At 41.8% G+C, this 15,930-nt stretch overlaps 4 non-coding genes across 4 annotated transcripts; 2 read left to right on the top strand and 2 right to left on the bottom strand.

Annotated features, from left to right (window-relative positions):
* Window positions 1–6,370: 6,370 nt before the first annotated feature.
* TRNAF-GAA lies at window positions 6,371–6,443 on the bottom strand. The gene has a single exon. It is a non-coding gene; the product is annotated as a tRNA-Phe (tRNA).
* A 421-nt stretch (window positions 6,444–6,864) lies between these two features.
* Window positions 6,865–6,951, bottom strand: TRNAS-GGA. Its single transcript has one exon. It is a non-coding gene; the product is annotated as a tRNA-Ser (tRNA).
* A 4,222-nt stretch (window positions 6,952–11,173) lies between these two features.
* On the top strand, window positions 11,174–11,260 carry TRNAS-GGA. The gene has a single exon. It is a non-coding gene; the product is annotated as a tRNA-Ser (tRNA).
* Window positions 11,261–11,681: 421 nt separating this feature from the next.
* TRNAF-GAA lies at window positions 11,682–11,754 on the top strand. Its single transcript has one exon. It is a non-coding gene; the product is annotated as a tRNA-Phe (tRNA).
* Window positions 11,755–15,930: the final 4,176 nt, after the last annotated feature.

Below are 15,930 nucleotides of genomic sequence, written 5' to 3' on the forward strand. Positions count from 1 at the left end.
ACGGAGTTTAACGTAAAGCTCCAAGGGAGTGTCAACAGTCTTCTCATCATTGAGTTGAGCTCGAGTGATCAAGTCATGACGTTATTTGATCTGAGATACCAAATATCCATGAGGAGAATGTGCGACCTCCAAGCCAAGAAAAGGCTTAGGGCGCGTCAGTGCCTTCATAGCAAATAATTGATGAAGGCGACACTTGATCAGCGATATGGTAACGGAGTAATCACCAGTCAGTTTGATATCATCAACATACACCAACAGAATAGCACGTCCTCGAGGATAAACTGATACGAACATGGCCGAATCATGATCACTCCGAGCAAACCCTGCCTGGATAACATAACCACTGTGCTGAACTTCAAAAACCGACGCTATCGGGGCTTGTTGAGACCATAGATCGCTTTGCGTAAAGGACAGACAAGAGAAGAAGTCAGAAGGGCGGGTTCTCTTTCATCCGTCTTTTCTAGGTGCGCATCTCCATCTACTAAAAGTAGGGGTGGTTGCCATAGATAGATTGGGTCATTCGTAACCTGAGCAATAACCGATGCTACTACATCAATAACGGAAATAACCGATGCTACAGCAGAAACTACAGCTATACGTGGCGGCCCCACACGCAGCTTTGTTTAACAAGCATCACCCTTCCTTTCTTTTCAAATGCTTCCTCAGTCAATCAGCAGCTTATTTGATTCCTATTCTTATTAAACATCTGATATAGATGGTGGGAACAATGAAGCAGATTCTTCATCTGTAGGTTGCAATCCGTATGATTTCTTTTCTCGATCTCCTGCTTGTGTTTCACCTCGCACCTAAGCATCACGTTGCTAGGGACAGAGACATCTGCGCTCTAAGGCAATCATAGTACTACCAGCATGGTTACATCGTTCTACGGGCAAGCTTCAACTTCAAAGTCACCTGATTTGGCACCAGCCAAAGGAGTAGGAACAGCAGCTGGGGAAGCACCATTACCATCCATGGGATGCTTTGTGAACAGCCCCCTCTGTTCAATACCGATACCTGTCAGATTCCATAGCTGATGAATCTCTTTCTTTTTTCACTCTTTCCCCGTCACGCAAGACACTTTTCTGGCACAAACCTAGTAGTTATTTGTCCTGCTGATCTTGGGTGAACTGATGACACTGATGCTCCAAGACCAAGAGTTTTCACAGCCAAAGCTATTGAAGCTGCTCCCTCCCATGAATCACAGCTTTCTGGACGCACTGCTTGAACACCATGGAGCAAGATAGAGAAAAAACTCCTATCCCAGTTGATCGAGCTGAACCCACCCACCGCCGGGCAGGTGCATCAGCCTCTTCTTTCTAGTTTCCAACAGGGCTACCCGCACTAGCCTCTGACCTCTACTCCAAAACCTGAACTTCACAGATCTGAAGCCTAAACCTTCACTACTTCCATCACTTCACAGAGCAGGTCTTGTTTTCAAACTTGCTTTCGGGTTAAGTGCAGAAAATCAATTCAATATTCCTGTCATTGAGGATCTATTAGATGAGCTACATGGTGCACAACTGTTTTCCAAACTTGATTTGAGATCAGGTTATCATCAGATAAGAATGAGAAGAGAAGACATTCATAAATTTTAGGACATATTTTTGTCATTATGAATACTTAGTGATGCCATTTGGACTCACTAATGCACCTGCTACCTTCCAATCTTTAATGAATCATGTTTTTGCTCCGGATATACCTTTTGGTATTCTTTGATGATATTCTGATATATAGCAAGACCAAACAAGCTCATCTCAAGCATCTAAAGTTAGTCTTGGACATTCTAAGGTCATAAAAACTATATGCTAAGATTAGCAAATGCAGTTTTCCTGTCCCTCAAGTGGAGTATTTAGGGCATGTTATCTAAGGATAGGGTCTATCTACAGACCCCCACAAAATAGTTGCCATCAAAGAATGGCCAGCACCTAAGACTATCACTCAGTTGAGGAGTTTTCTTGGTATGGCTACAGAAAAAGAAGATTTGTCAAGAATTATGGGATCAATTCTAGGCCACTTCATGACTGTCTAAAAAAGATTCATTCCAGTGGTCAGATGCTCAAATTGAGGCCTTCACAACATTGAAGAATTGTCTGGTCACCATCATTACCTACTTCTGCTTGGACTGACATCTCCCTGGATTTCTTTGAGGGTCTTCCCAAATCATTGGGCAAAGAAGTCATATTGTTGGTGGTGGACAGGTTCACTAAATATTCTCATTTCATTCCCCTTGCTCACCCTTATACAGTACAATCAGTCTCTCATGCTTTCATGGATAATGTTTTTAAGTGGAATGGATTGCCAAAGTCAATAGTCTCTGATAGAAACTGGATATTCACAAGTAACATGTGGCAGGCCTTCTTTAAAGCACTGCAAGTGAAATTGAGGTTTAGCTCTGCCTATCACCCACAGTCAGATGGCTAGACAGAACGTGTGAATCAGTGTGTGGAAAATTACTTGCATTGCATGGTTTTTCAGCAACCAAGGAAGTGGGCTAGTTTGGATCAAGCAAATGCCACTTGGGAGGATGCCGAATTCATCAAAGGTCTCTTTCCGGAGTTCTATACAGCTCCTATTCGTGGTTGGTGCCCTAATTCCAACACTTGACAATGCTTTGGGGGAGGTATTGTCATATCTGAAGATTACTGTACCTAACTCTTGATTGAATTCAGAGTGCTGCCTTTACTTCATCTGCCGTGAACGGAGCCAAGAGGCTTGCGTTCATTTCTTCAGTTACTCGCCTGTTTACTTTCCCCAGTAGCCCAGGGTCGGGAGCTAGGACTTCTGAGGTGAACAGTCCCTCAAAGTAACCCTGTATCAGAGATGCTAACTGGTCATTACCTTCGATCCTGTTGCCGTTTGAGTCATTCAGAAACTTTTATTATGTTCTTCTTTTTTCTCCGTTGCAAAATGATGTGATGAAAGAAGCTCGTATTTCGGTCTCCATGGCGGAGCCAATTAGCCCTTCCTCTTTGCAGCCATTAATCCGAGTGCACTCTCTCAATTAAGTGTTGGAAGCAGTCGCTCCTATCCACTCCTACCAGGGAGGGGAGCCCCAAGTATTTGTCAGTGAGCGATTCGGTGACAATATTCAGCAGGTTGCATACCTCTTGTCTGTCCCCCCTATCTGTCTAAGGGTCCTTGGTAAAACTCTCTTCATTGAAGGCAGTACGTGGGTATCCATCTTATCTACGGTCTGCGGGTCATCCACATGACCAAAACAAAGGGTACGAAAGCAGTGAAACCGATATATCTGTTGAAGGCGATCCCACCGGTCCTATTTATTAAGTTGCAATGGCGAGTATCTTTGGACCCCAAAGAGTTGTATAAGTTGGAAAATGGAGATTTGCCTGTGGCATTGGCCGTTGGGCAGCTAGCTATTGCATTTGAAGGCTCCATAGAAAGAACCCGCAGGTACTATTACGACAGGTGGCTTCGAATCCAGTTTGTTAGTCGTTTGCATCTCGGTTAACAAAAATAAGCTTGAATCCCTCCATTCGTAGATCAATCAGCTAAAGTTGTTAAAACAATGCCCCGGTAAAAAGGTAGCAGAAGGTCGTTCTTTCTTACTCGAAGTTGCACTCAGGTGCTGCCGTTTTAGAGCTAGGCGATATTCTCTGTGTAAACCAGTATCGTATCTGTTCGATATGGACCATTCTATAAGTATAGTCATTTCAGTCTTCCTCAAAGGATCTCGATCTATTGTGCAACCTTCTCCCGAAACCCACCCCACACGAATACTTCTACCCCTTATCACAGCTCCAATGCCCACAGGCATCTGTCTCTAGCACAAATCTTTTACTGAAATCAGGGAGAACCAACACAGGGGCCTCAATTAAAGCTTGCTTGAGAACATCAAAGGATTGCTTTGGCTTGTCCACACAAATGGTACTCCTTTCTTTAACAAGTTCGTGAGAGGTCTCCTAATTATGTATATACAGGATGAGTCACATCTTGACCGGAGCCATGCGGAGCACAAAAAGTGAAGAGAAAGGATTTGTTCACCACTTTAAGCCAAAAGATAGAAATGAAAGCTGTTCCCATAGAATGAGATTAGATCCGCAAGTGAGCTATTTATACCGAAGCTTACAAAAAGAAAAGTGGAAACGGGAGCTTTCCCACCACGGCATCCAACTCTTCTCTTCCGTAAGCAAAGGGGCTTTCAACGAGATAGGGAGCTGTACAATTTCACCCGTGGGTGGGGCTGGCTCACAATACAACAATTATCGCTACTGATTCCAGATAGAATGTTGATACCGGTGGAAAAGCACTTCTTTCTATGTATAGGGCAGTGAACTAAAAAAAAAGTGTCCTTTCTCGATACATAACATTGTATAAGTCAACCCAAGTCGCTTCTTCATCTCCGGGAATCCGGTAAGGTACTTTTGGAACACCAATGGGCATATTAGATTAATATTATTATATTATAGTAAGAAAACTACACTTTAATATATAAACATAAGAATGGAAGAGAAAGAAAGAACCTGAGAAGAGCTTAGTTGGAACTCTTTACCGGGATCATAGGGGCTATGCTCCCCTCTCTCTGTCTCAGTCCCAGCCAACGGCATAGCAACACCTACTCTTCCTTCTGATGCAGCCTTCCTGGATCCATAATTTGGCTTCCTCGTTTATTGATTGCTTGCAATCGCCACAACACCATTGAGTGAGCGTCATAGAATCCTCAAGGCGTGAAGTAGAAGTTCTTCGAACCTTGATTGTGTGTGTTCGTGCCCACTCCAATAGAGCATTTGGCCCTGTGAGCTTTGACTACGAAAGCTACCTATGTCAATCAGTATAGCCACTAGAGGGATTGGAACAGGTATATTCCTTCTCAGACAGTACTTTAAGACAAACACGGTTCACAAGGTGGATTTTCTATCTATTAGTTGACTACGGAGCTTCCTCATCCCGACCTATCTATATGTGAAAAGCTCTCCGCCAGAATCTTCGTAGTAGTAAGTCGTGGGTTACAAGCTGTCCCTTCCTCAAACCACCCCGCAATAGATATAGGGTTTACCAACCTCAGGCATGGACATAGACACCAGATCATTTGATAGAAATGAGGTAGACTGGAAGCTGAAGCCAATAGACCAATGGAACTAATCAATCACTTGCTTTCCCGAACTGGACAGCAGGATTTTATCAGCACTGGACTTGAATCGCGTCGATGACTCTAATCTTTAGAGACAGAAGCAGATGGGAGAAGGTTGGATATGGATCATGATCAAGTCTTCTTTTCATGAATGTTCAGGAAGAAGAGAATCCCTAAGTGAGAATTGAATGCCATCCCATTTCCTAAATAAATATATTTCCAATATACGTGAATCACGAAAGAACCAATGCTGTAACTTGCTTCATCCGGCATTATAAGTAATCAATGAGATTTTCTTCCTCGAGAACAAAAAGCTACACGAGGAGAGCCTTGTTTACTGATATGCTACTAAAAGACCAGAGGTGATGGCCTCTGAATTGCAGGGTATGGAAAGTGGGTGTTAATCAACAAGATTATCTACATTTGCGGAAACCACTACTGGAATAAAGTTAGATCTTTATTTCATTTCAAGGAAAAGTTTCAGGGTTTAGCCACCACTCAGACAGTAGTGAAAAAACAAAATAACTCTAGGCGAAAGTGCACGGAGGATCTGTGATTCCTCCTACCTTATGAGCCCTTACAAAATGCCATTTTGAATGATGGACAAATCATGGGTGTCGGCAGTCTAGTCAGAGCATTTTGGAGCGCCTAAGCGGGCAAAGTAGGTTGACCCGTCCCGAGGGGGAGGGAACAAACGGGCAATTGAACACCATAGGGCACACACGAATTGCTAGTAACGACTTGTATATATCAGGCAAGAGGTGCAACTCCGACCCAGAATCCTGCGTGATGGTTGGTCACCTTACCAATAATCTTCTTAATGTTGGAGAAAATGAGGATCGTTGACTTAAATTGGAATTGATACCTAGACTACTTGGTTCTAGCTTGCCACCCCAGAAGGCAACGTATACACAAGTATAGACTATAGGTAACACTGTAGGGTACAGCCTTGGGTAGTCTTAGGGTTTTCCAAGATATGATAAGATCGGGTTATTTATTAGAATTGGAAATAGCTAGACGAATAAGTAGGCTTTAAAAGGACGAATAAAGTAGGCCTTCTAACTCAAAGTACTCCAGCTTAAGGAAAGACATGCAACATTGGTGATCAACGTATGGAATTTCCGCTATTCCGTTCCGGGAAAACACTTGTTTTTTCACGTTTTTCCTTCGCTGTTCTTTCCTGGATTTTTTGTTGATGATTCTTCCCCTTAAAAAAAGCTTTTCCCTATAAAAAATATGTGGCCCTTTTCTTTCCCGAAAAGGCATTCATTGTTCGTTCTGTGCCAGGAACCAGATTTGAACTGGTGACACGAGGATTTTCAATCCTCTGCTCTACCAACTGAGCTATCCTGACTATTTATTGTGCATCATCCTAGTAGAGTACTTGTATCTATGTCAATTAAAGGGACTAAAAAAGAAAAAAGTATTCTCAAATTGGACTTAGTAAATATCAGGATAATGATATGGATTGTGAATGACTTACTTAATAATAGGGATTACTTGCCTATACTATAATATGTTCATTTGTATGAATGGGATAAGATCCAAAGAAGTCAGTTCGGATCCGTTTGTGAAAGAGTAGAATAAGAAAGATAGTGAATCTTGTTTGAACCATTAATGAAAAATAGAGGTTGGTACAATAGTTAGGAAGTAAAATGGGCTTTTTATTGGGGATAGAGGGACTTGACTTGAACCCTCACGATTTAGAAAGTCGACGGATTTTCCTCTTACTAGAAATTTCATTGTGGTCGGTAACGTTGGTGAATTAACAGAAACGGAAAGAGAGGGATTCGAACCCTCGGTAAACAAAAGCCTACATAGCAGTTCCAATGCTACGCCTTGAACCACTCGGCCATCTCTCCTACATAATCTTATTATTGACCAGAAACTGAGTGAATAGCGAGTTTTCGTATCACTAAAGTACAGGTACAACCGATCACAGGTTCCATAGGGAGTTTGACTTCCTTTCCAATTTCATATTTCTCAACAACAACTTCTCTCATCCCCACGGATCTATTCAAAATTCTGGAATCGTCCCATGTTTCTATTTCGATTGTATGGCGTGGCGTATACACGTTATGCAAACAGAACGTATGGTTACTTTACTCTATTTTCTCATGGCTTGTTAAACCTTTCTTTTTTCTTTTTGGATCATAACCAAATAAAAACTTCTCGAGTTATCAGAATCCATAGTCAAATTCAGTCCTTGGTTATTCAAGTTAGATGAAATAGTAATAGTTTGGCTCACATTGGTATACTACGAAATCCAATCTGATTCAAATATTGAATATCTCTCCTTGTCGGGACAATTTAAGCAGAATAAAATATCTATTATCGATTTTTTAGAATCGAATTAGTCTGTTTTTTTGCTATTTCGTACTGTATAATTCCTTTGTTTATGGGATCATTTTCCCCGAGGGTTTCCAATCAATGGGGGCGTAGTATAGGTAGTTAGAGAGTGTAGGCTCCCCTAGCTTGAATTCTTTTTACCCATTCTTTGAGAGTGATAGGTTTGATTTTTCCGTACCGTAATAGAAGAGCTCAGAAGAAAGACCTAATTATATAAAAACACGACCATTCAAGCTAAAGATCAGAGGATCCGTAATAGGACTCTCATAGACTTGCCGGGAAATAGAAAATTTGGAATCGGCTTTTCTTTTGCGCTAAAAAAAACTTGAGGCCTTTTCCCTTATTATATGGCATATCCATACTTTAATAACCTAGTGCCTGATCGATTGAAAGCAATATTTACTGTCAGATAGAGAGATGCTGATAGGAAAAAGGATGGTATTTACTTATTCTCAAGAATATATAGAAAGGGAAAAGCTTAATAGCCACTATTGATCCCCTGAACAGAGCACATGATTCGGGATCAGGTGCGATGTGAAGAGGTAGCCTAGCCTTTTATGAGAGTCAATTGGGAAGTGGAAAGGCAAAACCATTAGTTTAAGTTCCCGGCTTTAGTCCTCTGTGAAGTTCAGTCAACCATTTGAGTCAATTTGGAGTAAATAGTAAGACTTCGGATCGCACCATTCATAATGTTGCATCTCAATACTTGGCATCTTTTTCCCACTGCTGGCTCAGAAATTCGCCTTGGTTTCACCGGAATTCGTTTATTTCGTTCATTAATTCGTTCTGATAGCTACGCAGAGGTCTTTCCTTACGACTCCCGTGCTTAATACGAAAAGCGGTTCTTGTGTGAAAAGTGCCAACTGACTATCTCCTTATTTTCTGATTGTTCTTCCGATAGGAATATTCCCTTGATCAGCTAACCTGGCCCAAGCATAACAATAGTGCATTTCCCCTTGATGGTACGATTTACATATCTTCTACCTCTGCTACTTCTGTTCAGGAAGGTTAGTTTAGGCACTCCATCCCTGAGGGCTGCATCAGCTTATCTTTCTAGAAATCCCAGCTATAAGCTAGATCGGTATAAATAGGGCATTAAGCAGCAATAACAGAGATAGCATCCATGAGTTTTTTAATCCATCCTTTAGCATCGCCTGACTCGGACAAGGTGTTTCCTTCCTTCGCAATACCCGGCCAGGGCAATGTAGCTATCCCAATAAGATATGAAAGCTGGGCCACACCTGAGCAAGGAACTTATACATAGAAGTAACAGTAAATGTGCAAGATTTGGACCACTGCCATTTCCTTAAACCATCAATCAACAAATTGAAATAGAGATATCGGTATCTTCCAATCTGCCACAAGGATCTAGTCGCCAGTATCTTTGCCTTCTTCCCAACTTATCCCAGCATTCCTTGTAAGCGTTGCTATCACTATTTCTCCCTCCGGTGGCCTTGAGGCGTCTCGATCAATCGGTGTATCCGCCACAGGACACACCTCCTTCTCTCAACCATCCGAACAAGAAGATTTTAGCACTAACCCTCCTGCAGCTTTCTTTCCGACCGAAGTACCGCTTTTCTTTGCACTATTCCACTCCTCTCGTTCCCCCCTCTCCTCTCCCGTTTTGCGTGATCAGCTGCCTCTTTTGAGAGGAGAGTAAGTAGTGCAAAGAAAAGCGGTACTTCGGTCGGAAAGAAAGCTGCAGGAGGGTTAGTGCTAAAATCTTCTTGTTCGGATGGTTGAGAGAAGGAGGTGTGTCCTGTGGTGGATACACCGATTGATCGAGACGCCTCAAGGCCACCAAAGGGAGAAAGAGTGATAGCAACGCTTACAAGGAATGCTGGGATAAGTTGGGAAGAAGGCAAAGATACTGGCGACTAGATCCTTGTGGCAGATTGGAAGATACCGATATCTCTATTTCAATTTGTTGATTGATGGTTTAAGGAAATGGCAGTGGTCCAAATCTTGCACATTTACTGTTACTTCTATGTATAAGTTCCTTGCTCAGGTGTGGCCTAGCTTTCATATCTTATTGGGATAGCTACATTTCCCAGGCCGGGTATTGCGAAGGAAGGAAACACCTTGTCCGAGTGAGGTGATGCTAAAGGATGGATTAAAAAACTCATGGATGCCATCTCTGTTATTGCTGCTTAATGCCCTATTTATACCGATCTAGCTTATAGCTGGGATTTCTAGAAAGATAAGCTGATGCAGCCCTCAGGGATGGAGTGCCTAAACTAACCTTCCTGAACAGAAGTAGCAGAGGTAGAAGATATGTAAATCGTACCATCAAGGGGAAATGCACTATTGTTATGCTTGGGCCAGGTTAGCTGATCAAGGGAATATTCCTATCGGAAGAACAATCAGAAAATAAGGAGATAGTCAGTTGGCACTTTTCACACAAGAACCGCTTTTCGTATTAAGCACGGGAGTCGTAAGGAAAGACCTCTGCGTAGCTATCAGAACGAATTAATGAACGAAATAAACGAATTCCGATGAAACCAAGGCGAATTTCTGAGCCAGCAGTGGGAAAAAGATGCCAAGTATTGAGATGCAACATTATGAATGGTGCGATCCGAAGTCTTACTATTTACTCCAAATTGACTCAAATGGTTGACTAAACTTCACAGAGGACTAAAGCCGGGAACTTAAACTAATGGTTTTTCCTTTCCACTTCCCAATTGACTCTCATAAAAGGCTAGGCTACCTCTTCACATCGCACCTGATCCCGAATCATGTGCTCCGTTCAGGGGATCAATAGTGGCTATTAAGCTTTTCCCTTTCTATATATTCTTGAGAATAAGTAAATACCATCCTTTTTCCTATCAGCATCTCTCTATCTGATAGTAAATATTGCTTTCAATCGATCAGGCACTAGGTTATTAAAGTATGGATATGCCATATAATAAGGGAAAAGGCCTCAAGTTTTTTTTAGCGCAAAAGAAAAGCCGATTCCAAATTTTCTATTTCTCGGCAAGTCTATGAGAGTCCTATTACAGATCCTCTGATCTTTAGCTTGAATGGTCGTGTTTTTATATAATTAGTTCTTTCTTCTGAGCTCTTCTATTATGGTACGGAAAATCAAACCTATCACTCTCAAAGAATGGGTAAAAAGAATTCAAGCTAGGGGAGCCTACACTCTCTAACTACCTATACTATGCCCCCATTGATTGGAAACCCTCGGGGAAAATGATCCCATAAACAAAGGAATTATACAGTACGAAATAGCAAAAAAACAGACTAATTCGATTCTAAAAAATCGATAATAGATATTTTATTCTGCTTAAATTGTCCCGACAAGGAGAGATATTCAATATTTGAATCAGATTGGATTTCGTAGTATACCAATGTGAGCCAAACTATTACTATTTCATCTAACTTGAATAACCAAGGACTGAATTTGACTATGGATTCTGATAACTCGAGAAGTTTTTATTTGGTTATGATCCAAAAAGAAAAAAGAAAGGTTTAACAAGCCATGAGAAAATAGAGTAAAGTAACCATACGTTCTGTTTGCATAACGTGTATACGCCACGCCATACAATCGAAATAGAAACATGGGACGATTCCAGAATTTTGAATAGATCCGTGGGGATGAGAGAAGTTGTTGTTGAGAAATATGAAATTGGAAAGGAAGTCAAACTCCCTATGGAACCTGTGATCGGTTGTACCTGTACTTTAGTGATACGAAAACTCGCTATTCACTCAGTTTCTGGTCAATAATAAGATTATGTAGGAGAGATGGCCGAGTGGTTCAAGGCGTAGCATTGGAACTGCTATGTAGGCTTTTGTTTACCGAGGGTTCGAATCCCTCTCTTTCCGTTTCTGTTAATTCACCAACGTTACCGACCACAATGAAATTTCTAGTAAGAGGAAAATCCGTCGACTTTCTAAATCGTGAGGGTTCAAGTCAAGTCCCTCTATCCCCAATAAAAAGCCCATTTTACTTCCTAACTATTGTACCAACCTCTATTTTTCATTAATGGTTCAAACAAGATTCACTATCTTTCTTATTCTACTCTTTCACAAACGGATCCGAACTGACTTCTTTGGATCTTATCCCATTCATACAAATGAACATATTATAGTATAGGCAAGTAATCCCTATTATTAAGTAAGTCATTCACAATCCATATCATTATCCTGATATTTACTAAGTCCAATTTGAGAATACTTTTTTCTTTTTTAGTCCCTTTAATTGACATAGATACAAGTACTCTACTAGGATGATGCACAATAAATAGTCAGGATAGCTCAGTTGGTAGAGCAGAGGATTGAAAATCCTCGTGTCACCAGTTCAAATCTGGTTCCTGGCACAGAACGAACAATGAATGCCTTTTCGGGAAAGAAAAGGGCCACATATTTTTTATAGGGAAAAGCTTTTTTTAAGGGGAAGAATCATCAACAAAAAATCCAGGAAAGAACAGCGAAGGAAAAACGTGAAAAAACAAGTGTTTTCCCGGAACGGAATAGCGGAAATTCCATACGTTGATCACCAATGTTGCATGTCTTTCCTTAAGCTGGAGTACTTTGAGTTAGAAGGCCTACTTTATTCGTCCTTTTAAAGCCTACTTATTCGTCTAGCTATTTCCAATTCTAATAAATAACCCGATCATATCATATCTTGGAAAACCCTAAGACTACCCAAGGCTGTACCCTACAGTGTTACCTATAGTCTATACTTGTGTATACGTTGCCTTCTGGGGTGGCAAGCTAGAACCAAGTAGTCTAGGTATCAATTCCAATTTAAGTCAATGATCCTCATTTTCTCCAACATTAAGAAGATTATTGGTAAGGTGACCAACCATCACGCAGGATTCCGGGTCGGAGTAGCACCTCTTGCCTGATATATACAGGTCGTTACTGGCGATTCGTTTGTGCCCTATGGTGTTCAATTGCCCGTTTGTTCCCTCCCCCTCGGGACGGGTCAACCTACTTTGCCCGCTCAGGCGCTCCAAAATGCTCTGACTAGACCGCCGACACCCATGATTGTCCATCATTCAAAATTGGCATTTCGTAAGGCTCATAAGGTAGGAGATCAGATCCTCCGTGCACTTTCGCCTAGAGTTAGGTTGATTTTTCACTACTGTCTGAGTGGTGCTAAACCCTGAAACTTTTCCTGAAATGAAATAAAGATTCTAACTTTATTCCAGTAGTGGTTTTCCGCAAATGTAGATAATCTTGTGAATTAACACCCACTTCCATACCCTGCATTCAGAGGCCATCACCTTCTGGGTCTTTTAGTAACATATCAGTAAACCAGCTCTCCTCGTGTAGCTTTTGTTCTCGAGGAAGAAAATTCTCATTGATTACTTATAATGCCGGATGAAGCAAGTTACAGATTGGTTCTTTCGTGATTCACGTATATTGGAAAATCTCTTTCTTAGGAAATGGGGATGCATCAATTCTCACTTAGGGATCTCTTCTCCTGAACATTCATGAAAAGAAGGACTCTGGCTTTAATGCTAAAGTTTAGTACTGCCGAAGCGTACTACCTACTTAGACAAGAGGGATACTTATAGAATCTCTATGAGCGTAAGGGCAAAGTTGGGCAAGACTACTTCCACAACTACATTTTCGCTTAAGCAGGACCCTGTGAGACCTCGAAGCAACGTCTACTTTATATAGCTAATTCTAATGAATAGATGGATGCTCACAGCGGTCTGCGACAGGCGGCAGCCGGTGTAACATAGCAGCTGTTCCTATAGACACAAGTCTTTCTCTAAGCACGACCTTCCGATTGGACTACGTCTTGGTCTCTATCCTTTTTATTCCAAAAATGGGGTCCTCCGATCAAAATGATCTGGTCTATGTCATGCCTGAGGTTGGTAAACCCTATATCTATTGCGGGGTGGTTTGAGGAAGGGACAGCTTGTAACCCACGACTTACTACTACGAAGATTCTGGCGGAGAGCTTTTCACATATAGATAGGTCGGGATGAGGAAGCTCCGTAGTCAACTAATAGATAGAAAATCCACCTTGTGAACCGTGTTTGTCTTAAAGTACTGTCTGAGAAGGAATATACCTGTTCCAATCCCTCTAGTGGCTATACTGATTGACATAGGTAGCTTTCGTAGTCAAAGCTCACAGGGCCAAATGCTCTATTGGAGTGGGCACGAACACACACAATCAAGGTTCGAAGAACTTCTACTTCACGCCTTGAGGATTCTATGACGCTCACTCAATGGTGTTGTGGCGATTGCAAGCAATCAATAAACGAGGAAGCCAAATTATAGGATCCAGGAAGGCTGCATCAGAAGGAAGAGTAGGTGTTGCTATGCCGTTGGCTGGGACTGAGACAGAGAGAGGGGAGCATAGCCCCTATGATCCCGGTAAAGAGTTCCAACTAAGCTCTTCTCAGGTTCTTTCTTTCTCTTCCATTCTTATGTTTATATATTAAAGTGTAGTTTTCTTACTATAATATAATAATATTAATCTAATATGCGCATTGGTGTTCCAAAAGTACCTTACCCGATTCCCGGAGATGAAGAAGCGACTTGGGTTGACTTATACAATGTTATGTATCGAGAAAGGACACTTTTTTTAGTTCACTGCCCTATACATAGAAAGAAGTGCTTTTCCACCGGTATCAACATTCTATCTGGAATCAGTAGCGATAATTGTTGTATTGTGAGCCAGCCCCACCCACGGGTGAAATTGTATAGCTCCCTATCTCGTTGAAAGCCCCTTTGCTTACGGAAGAGAAGAGTTGGATGCCGTGGTGGGAAAGCTCCCGTTTCAACTTTGCTTCTTGTAAGCTTTGGTATAAATAGCTCACTTGCAGGATCTAATCTCATTCTATGGGAACAGCTTTCATTTCTATCTTTTGGCTTAAAGTGGTGAACAAATCCTTTCTCTTCACTTTTTGTGCTCCGCATGGCTCCGGTCAAGATGTGACTCATCCTGTATATACATAATTAGGAGACCTCTCACGAACTTGTTAAAGAAAGGAGTACCATTTGTGTGGACAAGCCAAAGCAATCCTTTGATGTTCTCAAGCAAGCTTTAATTGAGGCCCCTATGTTGGTTCTCCCTGATTTCAGTAAAAGATTTGTGCTAGAGACAGATGCCTGTGGGCATTGGAGTTGTGATAAGGGGTAGAAGTATTCGTGTGGGGTGGGTTTCGAAGGGAAGGTTGCACAATAGATCAGAGATCCTTTGAGGAAGACTGAAATGACTATACTTATAGAATGGTCCATATCGAACAGATACGATACTGGTTTACACAGAGAATATCGCCTAGCTCTAAAACGGCAGCACCTGAGTGCAACTTCGAGTAAGAAAGAACGACCTTCTGCTACCTTTTTACCGGGGCATTGTTTTAACAACTTTAGCTGATTGATCTACGAATGGAGGGATTCAAGCTTATTTTTGTTAACCGAGATGCAAACGACTAACAAACTGGATTCGAAGCCACCTGTCGTAATAGTACCTGCGGGTTCTTTCTGTGGAGCCTTCAAATGCAATAGCTAGCTGCCCAACGGCCAATGCCATAGGAAAATCTCCATTTTCCAACTTATACAACTCTTTGGGGTCCAAAGATACTCACCATTGCAACTTAATAAATAGGACCGGTGGGATCGCCTTCAACAGATATATCGGTTTCACTGCTTTTGTACCCTTTGTTTTGGTCATGTGGATGACCCGCAGACCGTAGATAAGATGGATACCCACGTACTGCCTTCAATGAAGAGAGTTTTACCAAGGACCCTTAGACAGATAGGGGGGACAGACAAGAGGTATGCAACCTGCTGAATATTGTCACCGAATCGCTCACTGACAAATACTTGGGGCTCCCCTCCCTGGTAGGAGTGGATAGGAGCGACTGCTTCCAACACTTAATTGAGAGAGTTTGCACTCGGATTAATGGCTGCAAAGAGGAAGGGCTAATTGGCTCCACCATGGAGACCGAAATATGAGCTTCTTTCATCACATCATTTTGCAACGGAGAAAAAAGAAGAACATAATGAAGTTTCTGAATGACTCAAACGGCAACAGGATCGAAGGTAATGACCAGTTAGCATCTCTGATACAGGGTTACTTTGAGGGACTGTTCACCTCAGAAGTCCTAGCTCCCGACCCTGGGCTACTGGGGAAAGTAAACAGGCGAGTAACTGAAGAAATGAACGCAAGCCTCTTGGCTCCGTTCACGGCAGATGAAGTAAAGGCAGCACTCTGAATTCAATCGAGAGTTAGGTACAGTAATCTTGGCTCCGTTCACGGCAGATGAAGTAAAGGCAGCACTCTGAATTCACGGCAGATGAATAGTTTCTATCAGAGACTATTGACTTTGGCAATCCATTCCACTTAAAAACATTATCCATGAAAGCATGAGAGACTGATTGTACTGTATAAGGGTGAGCAAGGGGAATGAAATGAGAATATTTAGTGAACCTGTCCACCACCAACAATATGACTTCTTTGCCCAATGATTTGGGAAGACCCTCAAAGAAATCCAGGGAGATGTCAGTCCAAGCAGAAGTAGGTAATG

This window comes from Triticum urartu, chromosome 4 (genome assembly GCF_003073215.2).
Source record: "Triticum urartu cultivar G1812 chromosome 4, Tu2.1, whole genome shotgun sequence".
Classification (NCBI taxonomy): domain Eukaryota; kingdom Viridiplantae; phylum Streptophyta; class Magnoliopsida; order Poales; family Poaceae; genus Triticum; species Triticum urartu.